This window comes from Phoenix dactylifera, chromosome 1 (genome assembly GCF_051530095.1).
Source record: "Phoenix dactylifera cultivar Ajwa chromosome 1, Ajwa_hap1_PhDact_Kaust_v1.1, whole genome shotgun sequence".
Lineage (NCBI taxonomy): Eukaryota > Viridiplantae > Streptophyta > Magnoliopsida > Arecales > Arecaceae > Phoenix > Phoenix dactylifera.
This window is the reverse complement of record NC_143190.1, coordinates 17,557,478-17,567,883: the sequence shown is the minus strand read 5'-3', so window position 1 is coordinate 17,567,883 and position 10,406 is coordinate 17,557,478.

The following is a 10,406-nucleotide window of genomic DNA, read 5'->3' as shown; positions in this document are numbered from 1 at the left end:
TTTTCTATCACTTACTAATATTTATTTTAAAATTTGAAACTTCTCTCTAGCTTGCACATCATATTTCTTCGTAACCAATTGGACCAACTTCTCCATTATCATTGCCCAACACTTAAGCACTATATTCGGCCTGCAGCATTATTTACACCACATCCTAGTCAATAATGATAGCCAACGATTAACATGCGTATATCCATATGGCAGTATCAGAACAAAGCAATGATCAAAGGTTTTTGGACCAAGTATTCAAAGTTGATGAATAAGATGATATAAAAATTGAAAACTGAGATGTTGGAATTTTGATTATGAGTTTTTCTGAACTAGTCCATGTGGACAGGCTGAATGAACCAAAAGTGATGGCTCAAAATAATAAAACTACTACACAATATCCAACAACCCGAGTAGAAAGGATGCTAGTTAGTTCAAGCCGAATGATCATTAGAATCATGATTCATAGTTATAATTTAGCAAAGAGGACTTGTTCATATGCAAAGCATCAAGTTTGAAGCCGATGGATATGATGAAATTTGGAGATTAAACTATTGGCCTAATAGAAGAATCATAATGTGGTAAAGGATGTGGGTGGTTACTAGACTCTGGAGAGTGGAAAATGATGAGAACTGGATGCTAAAACTGCCAAAGTAGAGTGGAGATCAGGCATGGATAAGTGTCAACAATGGAAGTAGATGGTTGCTTGGTTATTAAAAAGGGGTTTTCTAAAAATTAGAATGTAATTTGATGAAAAAGCCCTTCACTGATCAAGTACTTATCAATTTATTTACTTTATCTCATCCTAGTTTTTCCTAGTTTGTAGTTCATAGCTTAGATCCGACCTTAGTTATCCCTTCCTCAATAAGGTGATGCATCAACGGAGAAGTCCTTGAATCTCAACTTGGCCACAATCTGATCAAAAAAAAAGTGCGAACAAGCATGATAATATGTGAAATCTTTTCAAATGAGCAATTAACCCTTCCTGTATATTCTCCATACGTTTTTCAGTAAGTCGTTCATCTTTCTATGGCCTCAACATATTCTTTGAATCATCTTGATTTGGCCAACTACCCTTATCTAGAATTAGAGGTGGGCATTGGGCCGGGCCGCCCATGGCCCAGCATGGCCCGGCACGAAGCGGGCTGTTGTGCGATTCCTGTCTACCTAAAAATATGCTAGACAGATCGTTGTTAGAACCGACGAACAACAGTTAAATTTAATTTTACTCTTACCTTTCCTACTTGAAAAATAGTGGTTGTAAGAGGTCGATCCACAGGAAGGCGATTGGAGTTGCTTAAAAATAAAAACGTTCACTCGGATTCAAAAGCGATTTTTGAATAACAAAAGAAAAACATGACGTCGGGGATGATGATAGATTCTCTAATTTACTAGAGAATTTTTTTTATTTAAAAATAATAAAAAGACAAGTACTTAGAAATCAAAGAGCATTTATAAATTCATGAAATGTTTAACTATTCAACGGAAAATTTTGGCATAAATTAAAATAGATGAAAGCAAGTGCTAAGAAGATCAAAATCCTAGAACATAAATTGCATAAAGAAAAATAAGATGTATTGCATAAAAAGAAAAATTAAACGATTGCATAAAGAAAACAGAAATTTAACTAAACCTAGAACAAGGATTGCATGAAAGAAATTGATTGATTTCATAAAAAGGAATGATTACAAAAAGTAAAAAAAATTGAAGATGAAGCCTAATGCTTCTTTCTTCTGCAAATAATAAAACAAAATAAAATAAAATTTCTTTTTCTCTCCCACGGTTAAACAACAACATAAACTAATACTTTTAATTTCTTTCTTCTTCCCAAGAACAGAGCCTCCCCTGTTCCTTCTCCTTTGAACCAGCCGAGCTCCCACCTCCCTAGCCCTTGGCCTCCCACCGAGCACTCCTTCTCCTCCGACTCTCGGCCTCAACCCCCAACCGAGCACTCCTTCTCCTCCGACTCTCGGCCTCAACCCCCAACCGAGCACACCTTCTAGCCGATGGCCTCTCCCCTCTTCTTATAGGCTTGGAGATGTGGAAGAGGCGGGATCAGTGGGATCGGCTGGGGATGCGGGATCGCCGGTGATTGCGGAAGAGGGAGATGGCTGCGTGATGCTGGGATTTTGATGGCGTAGAGGAAGGAGATGGATCCGGGCGCTGGGAGGAGGGGCTGATCCGAGGGTGCTGCTGGCACGGATGCTTGGATGCGGAGGAGAAGATCACGGACGCGTGAGGGGAGTCGCTGATCTTCCCTTCTTTGATTGGAAGCGGGATCGATGGGATTTGCTTCCTATTTCCTTCTTCCGGTGATTTGGGAGGCGGATCCGGTCAATGGCTTGCCAACAGAGGGAGCCAGTGGATGCTCGAAGATGGCGGGCTGATGCGGAAGGAAGGAGGCGCTGGATGCTGTGAAGCTTCTGGGAGCTTGGATCACGGAGGAGACGCTGATCACGGGCTTCACGAGCGGCTGGGTCGCGGATGGAATCCGGAATGCTTCACGGCTGGCCGCAGCGGGATCGACGGGAGGTAGATGTGCGGACGCTTGGAGGAGGCTGTGAACTTCCTTCTTTGGGCCAAGAGGGGGACGCGATGCAGGGATTCCGGGATGAGCGGACATGGGCGTTGCTGGCACGCTATTGATGGATTCATCGCGTGAAGCTTGGAATGGGCTGCGGTCTCCCGTGATCGCATGGACCGGCTGGACTTGAATGCTTAGGCTCACGCGATGGGGAAGGAAGCTAGGATTTTGATGCGGCTCGGACAATGGAAAATTCTGGGAGCACGTTGGGATTGAAGGCTGAAAACCGTTGGTAACGGAAGAGGTCCAGTTGCATCGTGGGGCTGAGCTCCATCACGTGGAGATGCTGGCTTGACTTGAGCTCGGGCTGCCGGTGTTAGATGTATGCCCTAGAAGCCAATCTGGCTGACACATTGTTAATTCTAGGGACATAATTTTGTACTTGACTATTTATTATTGAATAAATAAAAGGCATCTTTTCATTCATATTATTTATGTGTCTATGAATCGTCCAAGAAATTAACAAGATGATGATACATATTCTCAAGAGTTGAGAATTTGAGCCATGTATCATTGGTGATTAATTTCTAAATGCTCCTGATCAATGGATCATCACGAGGACGGTGATCGATCCGATCAGTGCACAGATCACTTTCCTTCTGGATGGACGAGACTTGAGTCCACAGTGTAGGGACACTGAAGTGATACTGCAGGTGCTTGTTAGAGAACAAGGGTACTAAGCGTGACCAAGACAAGAAGTCACTTGGATGTCTATCCACTCGTCAGTGACTTGCTTGATGTTGCAGTAGTGTGACTGGTCCTTTGACCTGCGGTGCTTCGGCTACTCACAGTGAGGTTATTGTAGTTTGACTGCACACATACATGGTCTCTAGCCATATGGGTCCATGCAGTGTAGATTGGCTGCAGTAGGTTCACTGTAGGAGTAGGGTATGCACCTACAAGGAATCTATCAACCTTGATAGAAGAGGAGTGATCCTATGTGATTTGTTAGACTGAGTTCTAAGACCTTGGCCAGGGCAGTAATATAAAGTGGAGAAAGAGTTTTTCACTATCGAACTCGAGTCGAATAAATTTTGACATATGACAGACGATGGGGTTTGACGAGTTGTCCATGACCTCCGTCCTGTAGGGATCCACAATAGTAGGACTGTATCACATGGTAACTGCACCTAGAGGTTCATCTTTCTATTCTACTGGGTAGCCACTACATGCTGCTAGGTGTCACTGGTGGATGGTGGGACTCACAGGGATTATCTCGATGATCGATAAACCCTAATGAGTTGAGTTGGAATCGTTCCAACCCATTGAAAGGAGTTTTCAATGATATAGTGATAGAGATCACAATATATCTCACTACCAGTCAGAGTAGAACCTATGGGGTCATACACACTAGAAGTATTGACCGATCCGATGGTTGAAAAGTGATTATGAATCACAAGTAATCAATTCGATTGATATTCAGTTGAAGAAGGAACAAAGGGAATTAATTAATTGGACTTGAAACAAGAGTCCTACTTCGAGTAGGATTCCTTGAGTCTTAATTGGATTAGGACTGGGAATCCTAGTTGGAGTAGGACTGGGATTCCTACTTGGAATAGGATTCCTGCAATCCTAATGAGATTAGGAGTTTTGAATCAAAATTGGATTCCTACTTGGAGTAGGATTCCTAGAGTCCTAATCGGATTAGGACTTCGGATTCAAATAGAGTCCTAATTGGATTAGGACTAAAATTATATATGTCCTAATTTGGATTAGGGTTTCTTAAGTCACAATTAATTATTAATCTAATGAATCAATAAGACTCCTAATTGGATTAGGATTGAAGAGTTCAATTGAGTCAAAATTGATTTAAGTTCTAATTGGATTAGGACTTACCTAGATTGGATCCAAATTGGTTCACCCTTGGGCTAAGCCTAATTGGATTAGGGCTTGACCACATTAGGGCATTCCAATCCCTACCTAATATGGATTAGGGTTTACCATGAGGAAGGGGATAAGCCCCTCCCCTTTCCACGTGGAGAAGGGAGAAGAGACGGCGCCCCCTCTTAGGAAAGACATCAAGAACTCCTAAATGTTAGGAGCTCCACATGTCTATAAAAAGGGACTTGTGGGCGGCACCTAGGGCATAGAAGAAGTCCTCTTCCTCCTTGCCGTACGCCTCCCTCTCCTCTCCTCTTGGTTCAGCCGCAAGCAAGGAAGATAAAAGCCAAAGGTGTTGGCGGCATCCTCTTCCTCCCTTCTTCCTTCCAACGCAGGGAATAGAAAGAAGGCTGCGTGGGGATTCTTCTTCTTCCTCTTCTTCATCCTTCTTCTTCCTCCTCTCAAGCACAATCAAGGGTTGATTGAAAGAGAGAAAATCAGCCATCAAAAGAAGTCTTTGCAAGGGAGCTAGCACTCCGGGAAGACAAGAGAGCTTTGATCGGATCACTGCTTCGTGTGGATACCCGTAGAGGCCGGATACTTGAACGGCTTCAAGCAAACCTTCATCCTAGACCACGAACTTCAGTTTGCGGTGATCATCTACCCGCACAAGGTGAAGATCTGATCTTTCTAAAGGTTTAAAAAGTTTTAATTCTTATCTAACTCCGAACGATTCATGAAACAACGTTCATGCGATGAACGTCGATCCCGCTTATGCCGATTCCGCTGCCATCTGAATTTTTTTTTTAAATATCAGCGGCATGGGCGGGTTCCCAACAGCCGGGCATTAGGCTCAAACCCAATGTTAATTGGTTTCTTGGATTACTCGCACTGAAGCACAAATACTATATTAATTAGTTAATTTTATTTTTAATAATTAGCTATAATACTAATTAAGATGGTATGACGATTGCACTTTTGTGCTCTCATCACACCCCCCAACTAGCTTATTGCTAGTCTCTAGCAATTCAGTGCGAAAATGATAAAATGAGAGAGCAAAAGTGTTATTTATTATATAAATATCTTAAGATAAATACTCACTTTCGTAGAGCATTACGATTGCACTTAGCATGTGCAACAAGCCGTTAAACCCCTAGGTTACCCTAGTGGACAAGTGTTGTCTTGTGAGGGTTTGCAGTGAAGTTACCCACAAACTTCAATCCCAAAATAAAATTTGGTTTGTGAAATGAAAGTCTTATTTCAAGTACATAACTGATAAGAATTTCAAAAGCACACAAGGTTTTAATTACTAAGTAGCCCAATTTCTAGGTTAGTATGCACTTTAAGTTGAAGTTATTAATTTTTCCATTAGAAAGTTGTAAGACTTATTTATACTTAAGTGCTCAGTGAAGTTTGGACCATGCACAAGCTAAGATTTTGGATCTCCAAAATATCGCTAATATTAGTAGTTTCCAAGAATTGGTCGGACAAGACCTATTTGCTGATTCAAAATCATCTTTTCTGAAGGATTTCGAGAGCTGTGGATGTTTACTTTAATACCTCATGGGCTTTATCTATAATATTCCAGCTTACTCGAATTTTTACAACGACGGCTTTTACACTATTGTCTTTTTTAAGGTCAATATACATTTTTTTTTATTTTTCTCTTTTTTTTTTCTTCTCTCTTTTTTTTTTTGAAAGAGAAATGATAATGTATATATTGTGCACTTTTACTCCTGTGATGATTCCTCCATGTAGCGAGCAATTAGTCGACAATTCTCACACCAGTTGGCATGAGGTGTCGGGCATCAAGACTCCCCTACGGACCTATGCTCGGGTTCCTCATCACAAGCCCGCTGACCTTTGACAATAGGTAGCCCTTTTCGATGTACCTGACTAAATCCACCATTTTTTTTTTTGGATCAGAAAAAGATGGTTCATCAGGATTCGAGGTTGCTACCATATTCTCAACACAATGTCGAACCTATACCTTAGAAAATGCAGGCTAGATGTGTTGTGAAATTCAAAGCACTAATTAGCTTACAACTCACTAAAAGGAACTTAATAAAAAGAACTCACTTTGCACTACTTCCAACTAGTCATTGGGCTCTTAGATTTTATATACCTTGTGTGTTGTATTTTTTTTTTTGTGTTATTGATAAAAATTTTACCTAAAATTTTTTTTTCTTAATTTTTATAAAATTTCAAATGCTTAAAAATACCCCAAACCTAAATCTAACATTGTCCTCAATGTTAAAGAAAATTTAAAGTAGTAAGAGGACATAGGAGAAGTTACCTGATATGGGTGGATAAATTGAAAATTGGGGCAAAATCCCCCAAACCTGCATGTTAGTAATTTTTTTTTTTTTATAGAAGATATTTATATGTTGGGTTGCCTCCCAAGAGCGCTAAGTTTTATGTCTTCAGCCAGACAAAATGTAAATCTCCTTTTTTTCAACCATTATCTAAGAATGGTTTTGGAAGAGTCCGATGAAGAACAGTCGGCTGATGACGATCTATACTCATAAGGGGAACAGAACTAAGAGGCGCATGCTTGACCCCTTCCTCGGAATGGGCAAAGTAAGCTTCTAAAGGGTCCTTATTATAAGTTTGTAAGAAAGTCTCCTGAACCAGACTTTCAATCATGTCAACTTCATTGATTTCTTTGTCGTCTGGTGGTTGTTTACTTATATTGAAGACATTAAGCTCGACTTTCATGTTGCCAAAAGATAACTTCAGCATCCCATTTCGACAGTTGATCACAGCATTTGCTGTGGCTAAAAAAGGTCTACCTAAAATTATAGGTGTGTGATTATCTGGATGTATTGCAGGTTCAGTCTCAAGGATAACGAAGTCCACAGGATAGTAAAACTCATTTACTTTCACTATTACATCCTCTACAATCCCCTTGGGATACTTCACTGTCCTATCTGCTAAGGAAAGGGTAATATTTGTAGGCTTTAATTCTCCCAAACCTAATTTTTGGTACACATAGTAGGGAAGTAGGTTTACACTGGCTCCTAAATCTAATAGAGCTCTCTGGATGATCGTCTCTCCTATTTTTATTTCAACAGTGGGGCAACCAGGGTCCTTGTATTTTGGGGCAATCTGTTGTTGAATAAGAGATGAGGCTTGTGCCGCCATCACAGCTTGCCTAGGAATACTGGTTTTTCTTTTCACCGTGGTTAGGTCTTTTAAGAATTTTGTATAGGAGGGGATCTGTCTGATGGCATCTAAGAAGGATAAATTTATTTGAACATTTTTAAAGACTTCCATGATTTCATCGTACTGAGATTTTTTCTTTGAGTCTTGTAGTCTACTAGGAAAGGGAACCTTGGGTTTGTATGTTTCTATGGGTTCTTCCCTTTTTTCCGGTTTGTCCTGTTCTTGACCCCTCTTCTGAATAGGGTTTTTATCGGATTCAGTTTTATTTTCTTTTTCATGTTCAGGAAGTTGGACTTTATTGTCCACTTGCTTGCCAGACCTTAAAGTGGTAATTGCCTGGACTTCATAGGTCGGATTTCCATTGGAATTGATTTGATACTGACCTATCTGACCTTGATTTTGTTGTCTACTAGGGTTAGGCACTGGTTGACTAGGTAGTTCACCTTTCTTCCTATCCCCTAGAGAGTTAGCTATTTGGCTCAGACTAACCTCAAGTTTTGCAATTGCTTGCGCATGGAATTGGTTAGTCTGGGCTTGGGCTGTATTGGTCTGTTGTTGTTGCTTGATAAAATTCTGTTGTTGTTTCATCATATTAGCCATCATGGTTTCTAATTGTGAAGGTTGCTGTGGGATAGGGGCATTATAAGGAGGTACAGATGGAACCAATGGCTGGTTCATTTGTGATGGACCTATCCTGGGGAAGTTGTTCTGAAAACCTGGTGGACCACCTTGATGCTGAATAGGTTCATTCTGCTTGTATGAGAAATTTGGGTGGAACCTATTATCAGGGTAGTAAACTGGGCTAAACGAGTTGGGAGTGGGCTTCTTAAAGGCACTATATGAATTTAGATCATTTGCTTGCTCGGCCTTTATGGTGGGCAGATTAGGGCAGCACTCCACTAGATGCTCCGGACTGTTACACAAGACACACAAACTATATGACTCGTGTTCCACTTTCATGATGGGATTTGACTCTTTGTATGAACTCGAACTAGTGGAAACAGTAAAAGCATCAAACTTTTTACTTAAATTGTTCATCCCATTCACTAGGTTGGACATAACATTTTTGAGTTCTGGGTCTGTTTTCATTTCATAATTACCTGGTTTTCTAGACCCGAACTCCTCTCTATTTACTTCCTCACCATAGCTACTCCAATTTTGGGCGTTCTCGGCTAAGTCAGCAAGAAATTCATAAGCTTGATCTGGGGTTTGGTTCATGAACCTACCCTTGTGCATGGACTCAATCATGTTTCTATGTGCCGGAGTTAGTCCTTTGTAAAAGAAATGTACTAGATCAGCCTTGTCAAGCCCATGGTGCGGGCACTTGACTAACAGATCATGAAATCTTTCCCAAAGTTGGGAAAATTCCTCCTCAGATTTTCCTCTAAAACTTCTGATGGCATCCTTAATTTTTTCAGTTTTTACCATGGGATAGAACTTAGCCATGAACTTCCTAGACAACTGTTCCCATGATGTGATGGAATTTGAAGCAAGGGAATACAGCCATGCAGCAGCACGATCTTCTAAAGTCATGGGAAACAATCTTAATTTAATACCCTCTTCATCTAAGTTTTGATTTCTAAATGTTTGACAGACTGTCAAAAACTTGTTTAGATGAATATAGGGTTGTTCACTCTCGAACCCATGAAACTTGGGTAACATGTTTATTGTTGCAGCCCGAATCTCGAATTGGGTTGCATTATTAATTGGTAATACTATGCAAGTAGGGGGACTAGCGGATGCGGGTGCAAACAACTCATTCAAAGTTCTAATATGTTCACCCATTGTAGAGATTAATGGTTTGTTTACAGTTCGCAAGTTGTGATGAAAAGTTCTGTCAATCTCAGGATCAAATGGGGTTAACTTATCCCTTAATGACCTTCTACCATGCTTACATTATCAACATTTCATTATATTTGACTCCTAAAATGAACGAAATCCTAAGAGAAGAGAAGGGCTAGACACAGATGACCACAACCAACACCACACAACAATTTGACCCTATTAGTCTCAGAACTAAGTGAGCTTTAGTAGCTTCTTAAATCTAGTTGCACAGAGATGTATCAGGTTAAAAAGTTTCTGAAATTCTCTCCTAGATTAGACAGCTCCTAATCTCCCTTTCAGATTAAGCTTGAGCTTACCAGTTAAGCAATCCAGTAATCAGTGACCAGAAAAGTCCCGGGGTGTGTGGTGGTGCCAGAAGGGATACACCGATACCACAATACCCGTAACAGTTCTCACTGTTGTAAAACTTTCCTAGACATCACCAATTACTAAATTCTCACTGGAGTGGCTTTCAGCCGCTTCTTTCCAAGAGCCTAATTGAGCTCGAAAACCCTAAGGCCAACGTCTAATTTGATTTTAATTTAATTTGGCTTAGGATAAGTATGCAAGGTGGTGATTTTTGGGCTAAGGACAGGTATTGACTTCCCGACCTTATCTTTTTAGTGGGTTTTGCCCTTAATTACTTTATGCAAATGCTTAATACTAAATGCAGCAAATAATCAATATATTTTTTAAAGTTTATGCAATGTCATTAGGTTGTATTGATTAAATGAGCAAGCAAATTTTTTTTTATTTTTTTTTTATTTTTCTTAAATTTTTTTTAAAATTTTATGTTGTTTTTTTTTTTAATATAGGAATAACTTGAATGTAAACTAAAACTAATCCTTATGCGTCAGTCAATCTCCGAATACCCGTTGAATAAGCTCTGGAGATTACTCCGTGAGGAGTCCCAATAGAGGTATGATCACCTCGGGGGATTGCACCCTATCAATTACTAGTAGAAATAATATTTTTTTTAATTTTTTTTAATTTAATTAATTTTTTTACTTTTTTTTTAGAATTT